The sequence below is a fragment of the Euprymna scolopes genome, chromosome 11 (assembly GCF_053919585.1).
Source record: "Euprymna scolopes isolate OS-2025 chromosome 11, ASM5391958v1, whole genome shotgun sequence".
Classification (NCBI taxonomy): domain Eukaryota; kingdom Metazoa; phylum Mollusca; class Cephalopoda; order Sepiida; family Sepiolidae; genus Euprymna; species Euprymna scolopes.
Window position 1 is genome coordinate 13,409,009 of NC_136492.1, and position 24,871 is coordinate 13,433,879.

The following is a 24,871-nucleotide window of genomic DNA, read 5'->3' on the forward strand; positions in this document are numbered from 1 at the left end:
GTCCAAAAAGAATCAGACGAGCCGGAATACTGTATGGAGGTATTATTATTATTATTATCATTATCATTATTATTATTATTATTATTATTATTATTATTATTATTGCTAACACACATTCTTTTTTTTCTGAAAACATATCTGTTTTTATTTATCTAAAATTCCTTTTTGTTATTGTTTATAGACTCTAGTTAAGTTAAATTCCTAAAACGTCATTTAATCATATTTGTCCTTGAATTGTATTTTACTCTTTAAAAGAAATTTAACGCAATTCGTAATATGTCCACAATAATCTTCTTGCCAGGGCAATTCGGTGATGCCTCGGCAGTGTTAATATGCAAACCTATATATGTATTGCATTAATATTAGAATAATTATCATATTTAGCTTACTTACATACCCCCTTCGTTTTATAGGCGCTTAATCTGTTACATATAGATAAGCAACCGTAATTCACACGCCTAATAGGATTATACGAGGGGCGTGCATTAAGTGATGCCCCTGGCCGACTTCCAGTTGCCTGATCTAGCTGGAATTTTGCATGTGCAATGATTTATATTTTTACCGGTTATGTGGCAAATTACAGCTCTGAACTAATTTTGGGTTCTGCTTTACAGGTGTTTGAACTGAGTCAGGTGTGAAACGGAGCTTGTTGAATGTCGAGCAGTGATCCGGTTTTTGTATTTTAAAGGACGCACAGCACAGGATACTTTTGATGAAATGAAAGAAACTTATGGTTATAATGCCCCATCATATGACCTTGTAAAACGTTGGCATCGTGAATTAAAACATGGCCGAAAGTCTGTGGAAACAGCTCCCAACACTGGTGTCCCCCCTTCTGCCATTGATCAAGTTAAGGCTGTCATTTTGCAAGATCGGCGCACGCTATTCGCCAAATAGCCCAAGATGTCAAGATTAGTACAGTGTCTGTGGAAACTATCATTCATGACCATTTGCATATGCATAAGGTGTCATCCAGATGGATTCCCAGGTTGCTCACACCATTCCAGAAGCGAGCATGCGTCGAGTTCTCGAGGATGAATTTGGAGATGTGCCAAGAAGATAATTCAAAGTTTTTCAAAAGACTGATTACACAGGATGAACCCTGGGTCAATCATAATGATCCAGAGACCAAAGCCCAGTCAATGCAGTGGAAGCACTTGTCCTCAGCACCCCCAAAGAAGGCGAGAGTGTAGCCCTCCGCTGGCAAGGTCATGCTCACAGTTTTCTGGGACCAGGACGGAGTAGTGATGACAGATTTGCTGGCAAAGGGTGACAGATTACAGAAGCCTATTATGTTTCGCATTTGAAGAAATTAAGGGAAGCTATCAAAATCAAGAGGCGGAACAAGATCAACAAAGGTAACCTCCTCCTGCAAGACAGTGCTCCGGTCCACAACTCGCATGTCGCTAGATCAGAAGCACAGGCGTGTGGTTATGACATCCTTACCCATCCTCCCTACTCTCCTGACCTTGCACCCTTTGACTTTAACCTCTTCCCAGCCATGAAGTTATTTTTGAAAGGAAACCGTTTCCTTGATGATGCAGCATCGATTTCTGAAGTCACGCCGTGGTTGGAGGACTAACCTGTTCTACAAAAACGGTCTCCAGAGCTGCATCAAACGATGGGAGAAACGCATAACTCTGTGTGGTTCATATGTAGAGAAAGACTAATAACTGTACCAAATTTCGTTGCTCTACTGCTATGTTAGTGTGTCAGGGCCATTACTTATTGCGCGCGCCTCGTATAAGTATGTTTTACTTGTTTGTGACGTGGTAGTAAACCAAGGAGAGAAGGATGGATTTTTACATATATTTAGACTGAAAAATTCGGGAAACACCATATTTGAGCTTAGGTATACACGAAGTTGTGTCAGTAAAATGATCCGATGTGGTAAAGAACTTAATAGATATTTATTTATGGTATTAATGTTGACACGGTTATATTTTGATGGATTCTTTCTTTTATTTTTATTAGGAAGAGAGTACTGTACAGTCGTGCTGATAAACTTTTTATGAAATATGTCACGTGATTTTACAAGAAAAAAAATAATTATTCGTATTCATATTGTGCCTTAATTTAACTTATATATTAGCAGATATAAAGCACTGAAATTCTCTCGAACTCTACGTAACATAATAAGTCCAATCTGAATAAGTTCTTGATGAGCCGCCCCCTTGAATTATCAGATTTCCACAACTAACGATTACTACATTTTCCCATTGACTTTCGTCTACTCATTACCATTTATCCTCGAGTGGCCCCCGGGCCTTCATTAGTGATGACTCATTCGTAAAAAAAAAGAATGTTCGGACGGCTATATGAAAATCCGAGCAGTGAGTGAAATGACGTCACGATAAAAAAAAAAGAAAAAGCACTTTGAGAACATAATCACGTTAGTGCTGTGGACGGCTTCAGAGAGCACATCTGAGAACAGGATCATATGAGAGACGTAACAGCAGTAAAGATAAGTCACGCGTGACAGGGGAATGACGAAATTAATTTCGTTGTACAACAAATAAACGAGTTGAAGTTATTTTCTATCTGTTTCTGCCCCCCCACTGAGGCTAAAACGCGTAGGGTTATGCTGCAACTATACAACTTAAATAAAGGGGGACATGTCTATGCATAATTAGGTGTCCAAAAATCGAAAAATCACAGGGGCAAAGTCCTGGACTACAGCGAGGATTAGGAGCTGTCGTGACGCCCATGACAACGTCTTTCCTTCTGATCTTTACTGAGATAAACGTTACTCAAATCTTCCGCATCTTAAGTTCCTCTCGAATAATTTAGTTTTCTAATTTCTACACTGACACCAAATTGTGCACTTATTGTCTCTATATATACACAGCAGCCCTTAAACATGTAATTCTATATTTGATTAATCAACTCTAGTGTTCCAACATCTTTTACTCCTCCAACACCTCTCACCACCCCAGACTCACAGACCCCTGTATTCCTTAAATCTCTCATGACACTGAAAACTGATGTTCAATGCATGCAAGATGATCCGAAAGTACTCTCTAGCATCCCATACCTTTCTGTGGCATTTTTCAACGTTTACAACAAAGACTTATTGCATATTTTTTCAGAAGGGTCTTCACGTCCAGATTATATATATTTTTTTTAATTTACCAGCTGTGACAATTATATTTTAGTATTCCAATTCCTGCTGTAGTTGTGAATATGAACCCGGAATCATAAAAATTGCCAGTCGTCTCATAAGATGTATAACAAAAATATATATGATTTCAATTTTAAGTCTGCAAACTTATTTAAGGTATCCCGAACATCTTCCGTATTGTTTTGGTGTGCAAATTTGAATACTTGCTCATTTAACATATAATCATATATTTTTTACAGCATCACGCTGCTGTAGACATTTTCCATCTTTATCTAATCGTACACTATCGTTCTTCATGCATTTTTCATATCCGAATATAACTTTTAGTTACTCATGTGTTTATAATGTAATTTCCAAACCGCATTTAACAAATTAGCATCAAAGAATAAGTAGCGAAAAATGCAATTCACACTAAGTTTTGTTCGAAGAAAAAGGCCAATTCAATTTCATGCAAACTCAATAAAGATGAAATGGCAGTGCGGATTTTTCACCAATAAAAGCAGCCTTGTCATTAATAATTCAAATCACACAATGTCCTCTCTTCTTTTAATAATGTCATTTTGTACGAACGACATCACAGAAAATAATGTCTATGTACTTAACACGCACCGTCAGATGTATACATTGAAAATATTGTATCGTACTCTGTCTATATATTCATTCAATTTGTGTCCTACCTAGTCAGACATTGACGACTATGACTCTCCATATATCAATATCTCTCGAGGCACTCGTGCATTCCTTGCTGCTCATCATTCACAACCCCGTTGAGGCTTTTTCTCAAAAATGTTTGATATGTTGCCCCATCTTACCTTGCAGTTGTACAGACAGTAGTTCACAGTTTCCTTCCGTCCGAGCAAGGTCAATACTGGACGATTGTCCTGACCATTGTACCAAAATGAATCTTCTCTCCAGCACAATAAACCACGAAACAATGACCAGAATTATTTTTTTTGCTTTCGTATTACATCAGCCACCTGCTTTTCATGACCTCACGTGACCTGATCGATGGGTGTAATTAAGTTGGTACTTGACCATGCTCATGCGTTTCTTAAAGACTAATATTTTCCTTTGACAGTCGGGCTGCCTCGCCAGCGTAATGACCACCCACCTGGTACTATCCAAGCTCATCGTCAATTTACTTCAGTGATCTTGTGGGAAGCGTTGTGTCAACATAATTATGCAGTATTTACGTATATTTACATCCGTATATATTATAGTTTATTCATTTACGGCGATATTATTTCGGATCATGTAAAAATTAGAATCAATACAACTTTTTTTCGAAAACTGATTGTAAGTAAGAAACTAGTTCTCTTATAAATAAAAATGGGTTGACAATTTAATATTAGTTTAAAAGAGCGTAATAATGAGATAGGCTTAAATATCAGAAGGATACACAGAAAATATATATGTTACGCTTAACTTGGGTGTCAATTTAGAAGTTACGTGCCGAACATAAAAGAAGTCGTGCACTGGACTGGACGGAGAATATTTAGACCCAGAGTGCAAGATAGATAACAACTTTCTATCTCTCCGATTCTTATTAGGAGAAGATGAAGGCGCACGATTCAGAAGTAGAGTACTTTTCAACTACTAAGATGTAGACGTAGTTTACACAACTAAGATATAGACGTACCTTTCAACAACTGAGATGTAGGCGTACTTTTCAAAAACTAAAATGTTTACGTACTTTTAAACAACTAAGACGTATACGTACTTTTCAACAACTAAGACATAGACGTATTTCTCAACAACTAAGATCTGGGCGTACTTGTCAATTACTAAGATGTAGGCCTACCTTTCCACAGCTAAGATGTAGGCGTACTTTACAATGATGCAGAAATAGACAACCTTTTCCATAGATAAGATGTAGACGTACGTTTCAACAACTAAGATGAGGGCGTACTTTCCAACAACTAAGATTTAGACTACGTTTCTATAACTAAGATGTTGGCGTACTTTTCAACAACTAAGATGAGGGCGTACTTTCCAACAACTGAGATTTAGACTACGTTTCTATAACTAAAATGTGGGCGTTCATTTCAACAACTAAGATGAGGGCGTACTTTCCAACAACTAAGATTTAGACTACGTTTCTATAACTAAGATGTTGGCGTACTTTTCAACAACTAAGATGAGGGCGTACTTTCCAACAACTAAGATTTAGACTACGTTTCTATAACTAAGATGTTGGCGTACTTTTCAACAACAAAGATGAGGGCGTACTTGCCAACAACTAAGATTTAGACTACGTTTCGATAACATAGATGTTGGCGTACTTTTAAACAACTAAGATGAGGGCGTACTTTCCAACAACTAAGATTAAGACTACGTTACTATAACTAAGATGTGGGCGTTCATTTCAACAACTAAGATGAGGGCGTACTTTCCAACAACTAAGATTTAGACTACGTTTCTATAACTAAGATGTTGGCGTACTTTTCAACAACTAAGATGAAGGCGTACTTTCCAACAACTAAGATTTAGACTACGTTTCTATAACTAAGATGTGGGCGTTCATTTCAACAACTAAGATGAGGGCGTACTTTCCAACAACTAAGATTTAGACTACGTTTCTATAACTAAGATGTTGGCGTACTTTTCAACAACTAAGATGAGGGCGTACTTTCCAACAACTAAGATTTAGACTACGTTTCTATAACTAAGATGTTGGCGTACTTTTCAACAACTAAGATGAGGGCGTACTTGCCAACAACAAAGATTTAGACTACGTGTCGATAACATAGATGTTGGCGTACTTTTAAACAACTAAGATGAGGGCGTACTTTCCAACAACTAAGATTATGACTACGTTTCTATAACTAAGATGTGGGCGTTCATTTCAACAACTAAGATGAGGGCGTACTTTCCAACAACTAAGATTAAGACTACGTTTCTATAACTAATATGTTGGCGTACTTTTCAACAACTAAGATGAGGGCGTACTTTCCAACAACTAAGATTTAGACTACGTTTCTATAACTAAGATGTTGGCGTACTTTTCAACAACTAAGATGAGGGCGTACTTTCCAACAACTAAGATTTAGACTACGTTTCTATAACTAAGATGTTGGCGTAATTTTCAACAACTAAGATGAGGGCGTACTTGCCAACAACTAAGATTTAGACTACGTTTCGATAACATAGATGTTGGCGTACTTTTAAACAACTAAGATGAGGGCGTACTTTCCAACAACTAAGATTTAGACTACGTTTCTATAACTAAGATGTGGGCGTTCATTTCAACAACTAAGATGAGGGCGTACTTTCCAACAACTAAGATTTAGACTACGTTTCTATAACTAAGATGTTAGCGTACTTTTCAACAACTAAGATGAGGGCGTACTTTCCAACAACTAAGATTTAGACTACGTTTCTATAACTAAGATGTTGGCGTACTTTTCAACAACTAAGATGAGGGCGTACTTTCCAACAACTAAGATTTAGACTACGTTTCTATAACTAAGATGTGGGTGTTCATTTCAACAACTAAGATGAGGGCGTACTTTCCAACAACTAAGATTTAGACTACGTTTCTATAACTAAGATGTTGGCGTACTTTTCAACAACTAAGATGAGGGCGTACTTTCCAACAACTAAGATTTAGACTACGTTTCTATAACTAAGATGTTGGCGTACTTTTCAACAACTAAGATGAGGGCGTACTTGCCAATAACTAAGATTTAGACTACGTTTCGATAACATAGATGTTGGCGTACTTTTAAACAACTAAGATGAGGGCGTACTTTCCAACAACTAAGTTTAGACTACGTTTCTATAACTAAGATGTGGGCGTTCATTTCAACAACTAAGATGAGGGCGTACTTTCCAACAACTAAGATTTAGACTACGTTTCTATAACTAAGATGTTGGCGTACTTTTCAACAACTAAGATGAGGGCGTACTTTCCAACAACTAAGATTTAGACTACGTTTCTATAACTAAGATGTTGGCGTACTTTTCAACAACTAAGATGAGGGCGTACTTTCCAACAACTAAGATTTAGACTACGTTTCTATAACTAAGATGTTGGCGTACTTTTCAACAACTAAGTTCAGGGCGTACTTTCCAACAACTAAGATTTAGACTACGTTTCTATAACTAAGATGTGGGCGTTCATTTCAACAACTAAGATAAGGGCGTACTTTCCAACAACTAAGATTTAGACTACGTTTCTATAACTAAGATGTTGGCGTACTTTTCAACAACTAAGATGAGGGACTACTTTCCAACAACTAAGATTTAGACTACGGTTCTATAACTAAGATGTTGGCGTACTTTTAAACAACTAAGATAAAGGGCGTACTTTCCAACAACAAAGATTTAGACTACGTTTCTATAACTAAGATGTGGGCGTACTTTTCAACAACTAAGATGAGGGCGTACTTTCCAACAACTAAGATTTAGACTACGTTTCTATAACTAAGATGTTAGCGTACTTTTCAACAACTAAGATGAGGGCGTACTTTCCAACAACGAAGATTTAGACTACGTTTCTATAACTAAGATGTGGGCGTTGAATTCAACAACTAAGATGAGGGCGTACTTTCAAACAACTAAGATTTACACTACGTTTCTATAACTACGATGTTAGCGTACTTTTCAACAACTAAGATGAGGGCGTACTTTCCAACAACTAAGATTAAGACTACGTTTCTATAACTAAGATGTAGGCGTACTTTTCAACAACGAAGATGAGGGCGTACTTTCCAACAACTAAGATTTAGACTACGTTTCTATAACTAAGATGTAGGTGTTCATTTCAACAACTAAGATGAGGGCGTACTTTCCAACAACTAAGATTTAGACTACGTTTCTATAACTAAGATGTTGGCGTACATTTCAACAACTAAGATGAGGGCGTACTTTCCAACAACTAAGATTTAGACTACGTTTCTATAACTAAGATGTTGGCGTACTTTTCAACAACTAAGATGAGGGCGTACTTGCCAACAACTAAGATTTAGACTACGTTTCGATAACATAGATGTTGGCGTACTTTTAAACAACTAAGATGAGGGCGTACTTTCCAACAACTAAGATTTAGACTACGTTACTATAACTAAGATGTGGGCGTTCATTTCAACAACTAAGATGAGGGCGTACTTTCCAACAACTAAGATTTAGACTACGTTTCTATAACTAAGATGTTGGCGTACTTTTCAACAACTAAGATGAAGGCGTACTTTCCAACAACTAAGATTTAGACTACGTTTCTATAACTAAGATGTGGGCGTTCATTTCAACAAGTAAGATGAGGGCGTACTTTCCAACAACTAAGATTTAGACTACGTTTCTATAACTAAGATGTTGGCGTACTTTTCAACAACTAAGATGAGGGCGTACTTTCCAACAACTAAGATTTAGACTACGTTTCTATAACTAAGATGTTGGCGTACTTTTCAACAACTAAAATGAGGGCGTACTTGCCAACAACAAAGATTTAGACTACGTGTCGATAACATAGATGTTGGCGTACTTTTAAACAACTAAGATGAGGGCGTACTTTCCAACAACTAAGATTATGACTACGTTTCTATAACTAAGATGTGGGCGTTCATTTCAACAACTAAGATGAGGGCGTACTTTCCAACAACTAAGATTAAGACTACGTTTCTATAACTAATATGTTGGCGTACTTTTCAACAACTAAGATGAGGGCGTACTTTCCAACAACTAAGATTTAGACTACGTTTCTATAACTAAGATGTTGGCGTACTTTTCAACAACTAAGATGAGGGCGTACTTTCCAACAACTAAGATTTAGACTACGTTTCTATAACTAAGATGTTGGCGTACTTTTCAACAACTAAGATGAGGGCGTACTTGCCAACAACTAAGATTTAGACTACGTTTCGATAACATAGATGTTGGCGTACTTTTAAACAACTAAGATGAGGGCGTACTTTCCAACAACTAAGATTTAGACTACGTTTCTATAACTAAGATGTGGGCGTTCATTTCAACAACTAAGATGAGGGCGTACTTTCCAACAACTAAGATTTAGACTACGTTTCTATAACTAAGATGTTGGCGTACTTTTCAACAACTAAGATGAGGGCGTACTTTCCAACAACTAAGATTTAGACTACGTTTCTATAACTAAGATATTGGCGTACTTTTCAACAACTAAGATGAGGGTGTACTTTCCAACAACTAAGATTTAGACTACGTTTCTATAACTAAGATGTTGGCGTACTTTTCAACAACTAAGATGAGGGCGTACTTTCCAACAACTAAGATTTATACTACGTTTCTATAACAAAGATGTGGGCGTTCATTTCAACAACTAAGATAAGGGCGTACTTTCCAACAACTAAGATTTAGACTATGTTTCTATAACTAAGATGTTTGCGTACTATTCAACAACTAAGATGAGGGCGTACTTTCCAAAAACTAAGATTTAGACTACGTTTCTATAACTAAGATGTTGGCGTACTTTTCAACAACTAAGATGAGGGCGTACTTTCCAACAACTAAGATTAAGACTACGTTTCTATAACTAAGATGTTGGCGTACTTTTCAACAACTAAGATAAAGGGCGTACTTTCCAACAACAAAGATTTAGACTACGTTTCTATAACTAATATGTGGGCGTTCATTTCAACAACAAAGATGAGGGCGTACTTTCCAACAACTAAGATTTAGACTACGTTTCTATAACTAAGATGTTGGCGTTCATTTCAACAACTAAGATGAGGGCGTACTTGCCAACAACTAAGATTTAGACTACGTTTCTATAACAAAGATGTGGGCGTACTTTTCAACAACTAAGATGAGGGCGTACTTTCCAACAACTAAGATTTAGACTACATTTCTATAACTAAAATGTGGGCGTTCATTTCAACAACTAAGATGAGGGCGTACTTTCCAACAACTAAGATTTAGACTACGTTTCTATAACTAAGATGTGGGCGTACTTTTCAACAACTAAGATGAGGGCGTACTTTCCAACAACTAAGATTTAGACTACGTTTCTTTAACTAAGATTTGGGCGTTCATTTAAACAACTAAGATGAGGGCTAACTTTCCAACAACTAAGATTTAGACAACGTTTCTATAACTAACATGTGGGCGTTCATTCAGCAACTAAGATTTAGACTACGTTTCTATAACTAAGATGTGGGCGTACTTTTCAACAACTAAGATTTAGACTACGTTTCTATAACTAAGATGTGGGCGTACTTTTCAACAACTAAGATTTAGACTACGTTTCTACAACTAAGATGTTGGCGTACTTTTCAACAACTAAGACGTGGGCGTACTTTCACACAACTAAGATTTAGACTAGGTTTCTATAACTAAGATGTGGGCGTACTTTTCAACAACTATGATGTGGGCGTACTTTTCAACAACTAAGATGTGGGCATACTTTTCAACAACTAAGATGTAGGCGTACTTTTAAACAACTAAGATTTAGACTACATTTCTATAACCAAGATATGGGCGTACTTTTCAACAACTAAGATGTGGGCGTACTTTTCAACAACTAAGATTTAGACTATGTTTCTATTACTAAGATGTGGGCGTAATTTTCAACAACTAAGATGAGGGTGTACTTGCCAACAACTAAGATGTGGGCGTACTTTCCAACAACTAAGATGTGGGCGTACTTTTCAACAACTAAGATGTGGGCGTACTTTTCAACAACTATTATGTGGGCGTACTTTTCAACAACTAAGATGTGGGTGTACTTTCCAACAACTAAGATTAAGACTACGTTTCTATAATAGAGATTTGGGCGTACTTTTAAACAAATAAGATGTGGGGGTACTTTCAATAACTAAGACGTGGGCGTACTTTCCAACAACTGCGATTTAGACTACATTTCTATAACTAAGATATGGGCGTACTTTTCAATAACTAAGATTTGGGCGTACTTTTCAACAACTAAGATTTAGACTACGTTTCTATAACTAAGATGTGGGCGTACTTTTCAACAACTAAGATGTGGGCGTACTTTGCAACAACTAAGATGTGAGCGTACTTTTCAACAACTACGATTAAGACTAGGTTTCTATAACTAAGATGTTGGCGTACTTTTAAACAACTAAGATGTGGGCGTACTTTTCAACAACTAAAATGTGGGCGTACTTTTCAACAAATAAGATGTGGGCGTACTTTCCAACAACAAAGATTTAGACTACGTTTCTATAACTACGATGTGGGCGTACTTTCCAACACCTACGACTTAGACTAGGTGTCTATAACTAAGATGTGGGCGTACTTTTCAACAACTAAGATGTGGCCGTACTTTCCAACAACTAAGATGTGGGCGTACTTTTAAACAACTAAGATTAAGACTAGGTTTCTATAACTAAGATGTGGGCGTACATTTCAACAACTAAGATGTGGACGTACTTTGCAACAACTAAGATGTGGGCGTACTTTTCAACAACAAAGATGTGGGCGTACATTGCAACAACTAAGATGTGGGCGTACTTTTCAACAACTACGATTTAGACTAGGTGTCTATAACTAAGATGTTGGCGTACTTTTAAACAACTAAGATATGGGCGTACTTTTCAACAACTAAGATGTGGGCGTACTTTTCAACAACTAAGATGTGGGCGTACTTTCCAACAACTAAGATTTAGACTACGTTTCTATAACTAAGATGTGGGCGTACTTTTCAACAACTAAGATGTGGGCGTACTTTCAAACAACTACGATTTAGACTAGGTTTCTATAACTAAGATGTGGGCGTACTTTTGAACAAGTAAGATGTGGGCGTACTTTCCAAAAACTAAGATGTGGGCGTACTTTTCAACAACTACGATTTAGACTACGTTTCTATAACTAAGATTCGGGCGTACTTTTCAACAACTAAGATGTGGGCGTACTTTTCGAACAACAAAGATTTGGACTACGTTTCTATAACTAAGATGTGGGCGTACTTTTCAACAACTAAGATGTGGGCGTACTTTCCTACAACTAAGATGTGGGCGTACTTGTCAACAACTAAAATTTAGACACGGTTTCTATAACTAAGATGCGGGCGTACTTTTCAACAACTAAGATGTGGGCGTATTTCCAACAACTAAGATTTAGACTACGTTTTTATAACTAAGATGTGGGCGTACTTTCCAACAACTACGATGTAGACTAGGTTTCTATAACTAAGATGTGGGCGTAATTTTACACAACTAAGATGTGGGCGTACTTTCCAACAACTAAGATGTGGGCGTACTTTTAAACAACTAAGATTAAGACTAGGTTTCTATAACTAAGATGTGGGCGTACTTTTCAACAACTAAGATGTGGGCGTACTTTCCAACAACTAAGATTTAGACTACGTTTCTATAAGTAAGATGTGGGCGTACTTTTCAACAACTAAGATGTGGGCGTACTTTTCAACAACTAAGATGTGGGCGTACTTTGCAACAACTACGATGTGACCGTACTTTTCAACAACTACGATTTAGACTAGGTTTCTTCAACTAAGATGTTGGCGTACTTTTAAACAACTAAGATATGGGCGTACTTTTCAACAACTAAGATGTGGGCGTACTTTCCAACAACTACGATTTAGACTAGGTTTCTATAACTAAGATGTGGGCGTACTTTTCAACAACTAAGATGTGGGCGTACTTTCCTACAACTAAGATGTGGGCGTACTTGTCAACAACTACAATTTAGACACGGTTTCTATAACTAAGATGCGGGCGTACTTTTCAACAACTTAGATGTGGGCGTATTTCCAACAACTTAGATTTAGACTACGTTTATATAACTAAGATGTGGGCGTTCATTTCAACAACTAAGATGAGGGCGTACTTTCCAACAACTAAGATTTAGACTACGTTTCTATAACTAAGATGTTAGCGTACTTTTCAACAACTAAGATGAGGGCGTACTGTCCAACAACTAAGATTTAGACTACGTTTCTATAACTAAGATGTTGGCGTACTTTTCAACAACTAAGATGAGGGCGTACTCTCCAACAACTAAGATTTAGACTACGTTACTATAACTAAGATGTGGGCGTTCATTTCAACAACTAAGATGAGGGCGTACTTTCCAACAACTAAGATTATGACTACGTTTCTATAACTAAGATGTTGGCGTACTTTTCAACAACTAAGATGTGGGCGTACTTTTCAACAACTAAGATTTAGACTACGTTTCTACAACTAAGATGTTGGCGTACTTTTCAACAACTAAGACCTGGGCGTACTTTCACACAACTAAGATTTAGACTAGGTTTCTATAACTAAGATGTGGGCGTACTTTTCAACAACTATGATGTGGGCGTACTTTTCAACAACTAAGATGTGGGCATACTTTTAAACAACTAAGATGTAGGCGTACTTTTAAACAACTAAGATTTAGACTACATTTCTATAACCAAGATATGGGCGTACTTTTCAACAACTAAGATGTGGGCGTACTTTTCAACAACTAAGATTTAGACTATGTTTCTATTACTAAGATGTGGGCGTAATTTTCAACAACTAAGATGAGGGTGTACTTGCCAACAACTAAGATGTGGGCGTACTTTCCAACAACTAAGATGTGGGCGTACTTTTCAACAACTAAGATGTGGGCGTACTTTTCAACAACTATTATGTGGGCGTACTTTTCAACAACTAAGATATGGGTGTACTTTCCAACAACTAAGATTAAGACTACGTTTCTATAATAGAGATTTGGGCCTACTTTTAAACAAATAAGATGTGGGGGTACTTTCAATAACTAAGACGTGGGCGTACTTTCCAACAACTGCGATTTAGACTACATTTCTATAACTAAGATATGGGCGTACTTTTCAATAACTAAGATTTGGGCGTACTTTTCAACAACTAAGATTTAGACTACGTTTCTATAACTAAGATGTGGGCGTACTTTTCAACAACTAAGATGTGGGCGTACTTTGCAACAACTAAGATATGAGCGTACTTTTCAACAACTACGATTTAGACTAGGTTTCTATAACTAAGATGTTGGCGTACTTTTAAACAACTAAGATGTGGGCGTACTTTTCAACAACTAAAATGTGGGCGTACTTTTCAACAAATAAGATGTGGGCGTACTTTCCAACAACAAAGATTTAGACTACGTTTCTATAACTACGATGTGGGCGTACTTTCCAACACCTACGACTTAGACTAGGTGTCTATAACTAAGATGTGGGCGTACTTTTCAACAACTAAGATGTGGCCGTACTTTCCAACAACTAAGATGTGGGCGTACTTTTAAACAACTAAGATTAAGACTAGGTTTCTATAACTAAGATGTGGGCGTACTTTTCAACAACTAAGATGTGGACGTACTTTGCAACAACTAAGATGTGGGCGTACTTTTCAACAACAAAGATGTGGGCGTACATTGCAACAACTAAGATGTGGGCGTACTTTTCAACAACTACGATTTAGACTAGGTGTCAATAACTAAGATGTTGGCGTACTTTTAAACAACTAAGATATGGGCGTACTTTTCAACAACTAAGATGTGGGCGTACTTTTCAACAACTAAGATGTGGGCGTACTTTCCAACAACTAAGATTTAGACTACGTTTCTATAACTAAGATGTGGGCGTACTTTTCAACAACTAAGATGTGGGCGTACTTTCAAACAATTACGATTTAGACTAGGTTTCTATAACTAAGATGTGCGCGTACTTTTGAACAAGTAAGATGTGGGCGTACTTTCCAAAAACTAAGATGTGGGCGTACTTTTCAACAACTACGATTTAGACTACGTTTCTATAACTAAGATTCGGGCGTACTTTTCAACAACTAAGATGTGGGCGTACTTTTCGAACAACAAAGATTTGGACTACGTTTCTATAACTAAGATGTGGGCGTACTTTTCAACAACTAAGATTTGGGCGTACTTTCCTACAACTAAGATGTGGGCGTACTTGTCAACAACTAAAATTTAGACACGGTTTCTATAACTAAGATGCGGGCGTACTTTTCAACAACTAAGATGTGGGCGTATTTCAAACAACTAAGATTTAGACTACGTTTTTATAACTAAGATGTGGGCGTACTTTCCAACAACTACGATGTAGACTAGGTTTCTATCACTAAGATGTGGGCGTAATTTTACACAACTAAGATGTGGGCGTACTTTCCAACAACTAAGATGTGGGCGTACTTTTAAACAACTAAGATTAAGACTAGGTTTCTATAACTAAGATGTGGGAGTACTTTTCAACAACTAAGATGTGGGCGTACTTTCCAACAACTAAGATTTAGACTACGTTTCTATAAGTAAGATGTGGGCGTACTTTTCAACAACTAAGATGTGGGCGTACTTTTCAACAACTAAGATGTGGGCGTACTTTGCAACAACTACGATGTGACCGTACTTTTCAACAACTACGATTTAGACTAGGTTTCTTCAACTAAGATGTTGGCGTACTTTTAAACAACTAAGATATGGGCGTACTTTTCAACAACTAAGATGTGGGCGTACTTTCCAACAACTACGATTTAGACTAGGTTTCTATAACTAAGATGTGGGCGTACTTTTCAACAACTAAGATGTGGGCGTACTTTCCTACAACTAAGATGTGGGCGTACTTGTCAACAACTACAATTTAGACACGGTTTCTATAACTAAGATGCGGGCGTACTTTTCAACAACTTAGATGTGGGCGTATTTCCAACAACTTAGATTTAGACTAGGTTTCTATAACTAAGATGTGGGCGTTCATTTCAACAACTAAGATGAGGGCGTACTTTCCAACAACTAAGATTTAGACTACGTTTCTATAACTAAGATGTTAGCGTACTTTTCAACAACTAAGATGAGGGCGTACTGTCCAACAACTAAGATTTAGACTACGTTTCTATAACTAAGATGTTGGCGTACTTTTCAACAACTAAGATGAGGGCGTACTCTCCAACAACTAAGATTTAGACTACGTTACTATAACTAAGATGTGGGCGTTCATTTCAACAACTAAGATGAGGGCGTACTTTCCAACAACTAAGATTATGACTACGTTTCTATAACTAAGATGTTGGCGTACTTTTCAACAACTAAGATGGGGGCGTACTTTCCAACAACTAAGATTTAGACTACGTTTCTATAACTAAGATATTGGCGTACTTTTCAACAACTAAGATGAGGGCGTACTTTCCAACAACTAAGATTTAGACTACGTTTCTATAACTAAGATGTGGGCGTTCAATTCAACAACTAAGATGAGGGCGTACTTTCCAACAACTAAGATTTAGACTACGTTTCTATAACTAAGATGTGGGCGTTCATTTCAACAACTAAGATGAGTGCGTACTTTCCAACAACTAAGATTTAGACTACGTTTGTATAACTAAGATGTGGGCGTACTTTTCAACAACTAAGATGAGGGCGTACTTTCCAACAACTAAGATAGACTACGTTTCTATAACTAAGATGTGGGCGTTAATTTAAACAACTAAGATTAGGGCGTACTTTCCAACAACTAAGATTTAGACTACGTTTCTATAACTAAGATGTGGGCGTTCATTTCAACAACTAAGATGAGGGCGTACTTTCCAACAACTAAGATTTAGACAACGTTTCTATAACTAAGATGTGGGCGTACTTTTAAACAACTAAGATTTAGACTACATTTCTATAACTAAGATGTGGGCGTATTTTCAACAACTACGATTTAGACTACGTTTCTATAACTAAGATGTTGGAGTACTTTTCAACAACTAAGATGTGGGCGTACTTTTGCACAACTAACATTTAGACTACGTTTCTATTACTAAGATGTGGGCGTACTTTTCGACAACTAAGATGTGGGCGTACTTTTATACAACTAAGATGTGGGCGTACTTTCCAAAAACTAAGATGTGGGCGTACTGTTAAACAACTAAGATTTTGGCGTACTTTTCAACAACTATGATGTGGGCGTACTTTTCAACAATTAAGATGTTGGCCAACTTTCCAACAACTAAGATTAAGACTACGTTTCTATAATAAAGATTTGGGCGTACTTTTAAACAAATAAGATGTGGGCGTACATTCAATAACTAAGATGTGGGCGTACTTTCCAACAACAACGATTTAGACTACATTTCTATAACTAAGATATGGGCGTACTTTTCAATAACTAAGATGTGTGCGTACTTTTCAACAACTAAGATTTAGACTACGTTTCTATAACTAAGATATTGGCGTACTTTTCAACAACTAAGATGAGGGCGTACTTTCCAACAACTAAGATTTAGACTACGTTTCTATAACTAAGATGTGGGCGTTCAATTCAACAACTAAGATGAGGGCGTACTTTCCAACAACTAAGATTTAGACTACGTTTCTATAACTAAGATGTGGGCGTTCATTTCAACAACTAAGATGAGGGCGTACTTTCCAACAACTAAGATTTAGACTACGTTTGTATAACTAAGATGTGGGCGTACTTTTCAACAACTAAGATGAGGGCGTACTTTCCAACAACTAAGATAGACTACGTTTCTATAACTAAGATGTGGGCGTTAATTTAAACAACTAAGATGAGGGCGTACTTTCCAACAACTAAGATTTAGACTACGTTTCTATAACTAAGATGTGGGCGTTCATTTCAACAACAAAGATGAGGGCGTACTTTCCAACAACTAAGATTTAGACAACGTTTCTATAACTAAGATGTGGGCGTACTTTTAAACAACTAAGATTTAGACTACGTTTCTATAACTAAGATGTGGGCGTATTTTCAACAACTACGATTTAGACTACGTTTCTATAACTAAGATGTTGGAGTACTTTTCAACAACTAAGATGTGGGCGTACTTTTGCACAACTAACATTTAGACTACGTTTCTATTACTAAGATGTGGGCGTACTTTTCGACAACTAAGATGTGGGCGTACTTTTATACAACTAAGATGTGGGCGTACTTTCCAAAAACTAAGATGTGGGAGTACTGTTCAACAACTAAGATGTTGGCGTACTTTTCAACAACTATGATGTGGGCGTACTTTTCAACAATTAAGATGTTGGCCAACTTTCCAACAACTAAGATTAAGACTACGTTTCTATAATAAAGATTTGGGCGTACTTTTAAACAAATAAGATGTGGGCGTACATTCAATAACTAAGATGTGGGCGTACTTTCCAACAACAACGATTTAGACTACATTTCTATAACTAAGATATGGGCGTACTTTTCAATAACTAAGATGTGTGCGTACTTTTCAACAACTAAGATTTAGACTACGTTTCTATAACTAAGATATTGGCGTACTTTTCAACAACTAAGATGAGGGCGTACTTTCCAACAACTAAGATTTAGACTACGTTTCTATAACTAAGATGTGGGCGTTCAATTCAACAACTAAGATGAGGGCGTACTTTCCAACAACTAAGATTTAGACTACGTTTCTATAACTAAGATGTGGGCGTTCATTTCAACAACTAAGATGAGGGCGTACTTTCCAACAACTAAGATTTAGACTACGTTTGTATAACTAAGATGTGGGCGTACTTTTCAACAACTAAGATGAGGGCGTACTTTCCAACAACTAAGATAGACTACGTTTCTATAACTAAGATGTGGGCGTTAATTTAAACAACTAAGATTAGGGCGTACTTTCCAACAACTAAGATTTAGACTACGTTTCTATAACTAAGATGTGGGCGTTCATTTCAACAACTAAGATGAGGGCGTACTTTCCAACAACTAAGATTTAGACAACGTTTCTATAACTAAGATGTGGGCGTACTTTTAAACAACTAAGATTTAGACTACGTTTCTATAACTAAGATGTGGGCGTATTTTCAACAACTACGATTTAGACTACGTTTCTATAACTAAGATGTTGGAGTACTTTTCAACAACTAAGATGTGGGCGTACTTTTGCACAACTAACATTTAGACTACGTTTCTATTACTAAGATGTGGGCGTACTTTTCGACAACTAAGATGTGGGCGTACTTTTATACAACTAAGATGTGGGCGTACTTTCCAAAAACTAAGATGTGGGCGTACTGTTCAACAACAAAGATGTTGGCGTACTTTTCAACAACTATGATGTGGGCGTACTTTTCAACAATTAAGATGTGGGCCAACTTTCGAACAACTAAGATTAAGACTACGTTTCTATAATAAAGATTTGGGCGTACTTTTAAACAAATAAGATGTGGGCGTACTTTCAATAACTAAGATGTGGGCGTACTTTCCAACAACAACGATTTAGACTACATTTCTATAACTAAGATATGGGCGTACTTTTCAATAACTAAGATGTGTGCGTACTTTTCAACAACTAAGATTTAGACTACGTTTCTATAACTAAGATGTGGGAGTACTTTTCAACAACTAAGATGTGGGCGTACTTTTCAACAACTAAGATGTGGGCGTACTTTTCAACAACTAAGATTTAGACTACGTTTCTATAACTAAGATGTGGGCGTACTTTTCAACAACTAAGATGTGGGCGTACTTTCCAACAACTAAGATGTGAGCGTACTTTCCAACAACTACGATTTAGACTACGTTTCTATAACTAAGATGTTGGCGTACTTTTAAACAATTAAGATGTGGGCGTACTTTTCAACAACTAAGATGTGGGCGTACTTTTCAACAACTAAGATGTGGGCGTACTTTCCAACAACTAAGATTAAGAGTACGTTTCTATAACTAAGATGTGGGCGTACTTTCCAACAACTACGATTTAGACTAGGTTTCTATAACTAAGATGTGGGCGTACTTTTCAACAACTAAGATGTGGGCGTAATTTTAAACAAATATGATTTAGACTAGGTTTCTATAACTAAGATGTGGGCGTACTTTTCAACAACTAAGATGTGGGCGTACTTTTCAACAACTAAGATTTAGACTACGTTTCTATAACTATGATGTGGGCGTACTTGTCAACAACTTAGATGTGAGCGTACTTTTCAACAACTAAGATGTGGGCGTCCTTTGCAACAACTAAGATGTGAGCGTACTTTTCAACAACTACGATTTAGACTAGGTTTCTATAACTAAGATGTTGGCGTACTTTTAAACAACTACGATATGGGCGTACTTTTCAACAACTAAGATGTGGGCGTACTGTTCAACAACTAAGATGTGGGCGTACTTTCAAACAACTAAGATTTAGACTACGTTTCTATAACTAAAATGTGGGCGTACTTTTCAACAAATAAGATGTGGGCGTACTTTCCAACAACTACGATTTAGACTAGGTTTCTATAACTAAGATGTGGGCGTACTTTTCAACAACTAAGATGTGGGCGTACTTTCCAACAACTAAGATGTGGGCGTACTTTTCAACAACTACGATTTAGACACGGTTTCTATAACTAAGATGCGGGCGTACTTTTCACCAACTAAGATGTGGGCGTACTTTCCAACAACTAAGATTTAGACTACGTTTCTATAACTAAGATGTGGGCGTACTTTTCAACAACTAAGATGTGGGCGTACTTTCCAACAACTAAGATTTAGACTACGTTTCTATAACTAAGATGTGGGCGTACTTTCAAACAACTACGATTTAGACTAGGTTTCTATAACTAAGATGTGGGCGTACTTTTCAACAACTAAGATGTGGGCGTACTTTCCAACAACTAAGATGTGGGCGTACTTTTAAACAACTAAGATTTAGACTAGGTTTCTATAACTAAGATGTGGGCGTACTTTTCAACAACTAAGATGTTGGCGTACTTTCCAACAACTAAGAATTAGACTACGTTTCTATAACTAAGATGTGGGCGTACTTTTCAACAACTAAGATGTGGGCGTACTTTTCAACAACTAAGATGTGGGCGTACTTTGCAACAACTAAGATGTGAGCGTACTTTTCAACAACTACGATTTAGACTAGGTTTCTATAACTAAGATGTTGGCGTACTTTTCAACAACTAAGATATGGGCGTACTTTTCAACAACTAAGATGTGGGCGTACTTTTCAACAACTAAGATGTGGGCGTACTTTCCAACAACTAAGATTTAGATTACGTTTCTATAACTAAGATGTGGGTGTACTTTTCAACAACTAAGATTTGGGCGTACTTTCCAACAACTACGATTTAGACTAGGTTTCTATTACTAAGATGTGGGCGTACTTTTCAACAACTAAGATGGTAGCGTACTTTCCAACAACTAAGATGTGGGCGTACTGTTCAACAACTACGATTTAGACACGGTTTCTATAACTAAGATGCGGGCGTACTTTTCAACAACTAAGATGTGGGCGTACTTTCCAACAACTTAGATTTAGACTTCGTTTCTATGACTAAGATGTGGGCGTACTGTTCAACAACTAATATGTGGGCGTACTTTCCAACAACTAAGATTAGGCTAGGTTTTTATAACTAAGATGTGGGCGTACTTTCCAACAACTACGATTTAGACTACGTTTCTATAACTAAGATGTGGGCGTACTTTTCAACAACTATGATGTGGGCGTACTTTTCAACAACTACGATGTGGGCGTACTTTTCAACAACTAAGATGTGGCCATAATTTTTAACAACTAAGATTTAGACTAGGTTTCTATAACTAAGATGTTGGCGTACTTTTCAACAACTAAGATGTGTGCGTACTTTTCAACAACTAAGATGTGGGCGTACTTTTCAACAACTAAGATGTGGGCGTACTTTTCAACAACTAAGATGTGGGCGTACTTTTTAACAAGTAAGATTAGGGCGTACTTTTCAACAACTATGATGTGGGCGTACTTTCCAACAACTACGATTTAGACTACGTTTCTATAACTAAGATGTGGACGTACTTTTCAACAACTGAGATATGGGCGTACTTTTCAACAACTAAGATGTGGGCGTACTTTTCAACAACTAAGATGTTGACGTACTTTTCAACAACTAAGATATGGGCGTACTTTCCAACAGCTACATATTTAGACTACGTTTTAATAACTAAGATGTGGGCGTACTTTTCAGCAACTAAGATGTGGGTGTACTTTTCAACAACTAAGATGTGGGCGTACTTTCCAACAACTAAGATGTGGGCGTACTTTTCAACAACTAAGATGTGGGCGTACGTTCCAACAACTAAGATTGAGACTAGGTTTCTATAACTAAGATGTGGGCGTTCTTTTCAACAACTAAGGGGTGGGCGTACTTTTCAACAACTAAGATGTGGGCGTACTTTTCAACAAATAAGATGTGGGCGTACTTTCCAACAACTACGATTTAGACTACGTTTCTATAACTAAGATGTTGGCGTACTTTTCAACAACGAAGATGTGGGCGTACTTTTCAACAACTAAGATGTGGGCGTACTTTCCAACAACTACGATTTAGACTTGGTTTCTATAACTAAGATGTGGGCGTACTTTTCAACAACTAACATGTGTGCGTTCTTTTCAACAAGTAATATGTAAACCTACCATTTAGTAACTAAGAAGTAGACGCAATTTAATGATAGTGATAATTTTACTATTCCATGACTAGGCAGTTTAATCGTGTGGAAAGTCGACTTACAACGTGTACAACTACTAGTAAACTATTATATATAATAAATAATGATGACATGCTAAACTTCAATCTGTGCGTTTGCAATATTTGTTATTATATATGAAAATTCGGTTGTTGTGTTCCATAACACTCTTTTGTAAGTGGTATCTACTTCGAAAATATAAAACAAGTTAATCACTATAGAATACAACGCTAGCTGATAGTTTAAACCATTTTTAAGACTATTGTTCTCATCAATATCGATTTCATTTATGCTACAATTTTATTACTTTCAAATTTATTTACGTGTGTGTGTTTTTCCAGTTACATACTTCCTCTTTATATATGAGAGTTTAATGTCCTCACTATAGGATTGTTACACACGAAGGTAATTCTAGGTATTGTATTAAATTAACATCATCTTAAACAGTAAGAAACAACTCGACGTTAATCGGGATTAAATTAATGTCATTACTATTAACCAATGCGTGGTCATAACTTTAAATTTCTTTCTTAGTTTTGTAAAATCTTTCCCCTAATTTTACCTCTAAAATAAAAAATAGTAGATGAAATGGTCGAAAACATTCTCACTTAGTAATATAGTCGTTTATATTGCATGAACATTGAATATACGCGTTTTTAGTTTTCATTAAATTTCGTTTGACGCGCATATCGCCGCTGTATGCAAATATCGAGCCATGTGCTATAAAAATGACATGTGCGAAGACCAACAAACACGTAAGAGATCAGGTCTAAGAGGATCATAATCAGGTTAGAGACTTGGGTTATATCGCGGCCGTAAGAAATCACCCGTTGCGGAAGAAGAAGGAATAAAAGTATGTTCTTAAAACCTTAAACAGCTAATGATTATATTTTATTTTTGTCTAGTTTACAATAGAGTCGACAATGTTCTGGGTTCCTAGAATGTACAGGCTTACTACGTTAAAAAAGGTTACAGTTTTCATATTCTCTCAGTGTTAAAGATACGTATATTCTTTCCAAAAAGAATAAAATACAGTAATTCAGGATGTTCTCAGCTGCTTTCACCAGTTAATATATATATATATATATATATATATATATATATATATATATATTGTTGAAATAAATACTTAAAATTCACGCATAAATTTATACTTTCGTATATTAATTTATGTGAGTAATTGAAGCATATATATATATATATATATATATATATATATATATATATAAATGTATATATATATATATATATATATATATATAGAGTCGGGCTACACGATCTTATGGTTTTGTAGAGCTGAAAATGAGAGGCGTGAGGCTGGTGTTGGCTTTGCAGTTAAGAACTTTATTGGCAAGATCGAACAGCCAGTAGGCATAAATGACCGTGCAATGAGATTGAGAATTCACCTTGCTGCTAGTCGTTATATGAGTGTGCTTTCTGTCTATATTCCGACCCTTGTTTTGTCTGAAGACGATATCACTTCCTTTTATCATACGCTTAGATCTGTTATCACCGGTTTGCGAATCGCTGAGAGTTTGGTGGATCTTGGTGACTTCAATGCACGGGTTGGATCAGAAAATAAGACTCATTTGAGTTCACATGGCATTGGTACAGTCAATTCAAATCGTATGCTGCTCCTCCATCTTTGCAGTGAACTAAATCTTGTTATCACCAACATTTTTCCCAACAGAAAAACAAGTAGACCTGGTTTAATCCCCAGTCTAAACATGGCAATTTGCTTGATTACGTATTGTATAGACGTGGTGATCTTAGAAACTTTTGCAAAGTTAGAGTAATGCGTGGTGCCGACTGTGGTACTGATCATTTAATGGTCAGAGCTAAACTGAAAATTACAGTTCGCAAAATAAAACATTCAATGGAGTCAAAGTGCCTAAACGTATTGATGTCTCCAAATTGAAAGAACAAGTCGTATGAAGTTCCTTCATACCTGCTTTCAACCAGATGGAATTCTCAGATTGTGAATGGGAGACAGTAAGCGACACAATATACTAAACAGGTGCTGAAGCTTTTGTATTGAATGTTCCCAGGCATCGAGATTGGTTTGTTGATAATTCCAATCAAATTAACCTTCAAATTGATAAAATGTCCCCCCAGTAAATATTCAACTAGTGATGGATCTCTTTACGAATGCTTGTATCTGCTTCGGACTGACGGTTAGCGTTAAGAAAAATAAAGTTATGTACACCCCCTCTCCTTTTTGTGGAACCTGATATCTTCGTCTGTGCCTTGAATCGTAAAAAAATGGTCTACTTTAGGAGTACCTTATCAAATGATGGCACATTTGATGCGAAAATATGACAGAGAATCAGCAAGGCATCAGATGCTTTTGGAAAGTTACAAGATAGAGTCTGGTCTGACGGTGATCTACGTTT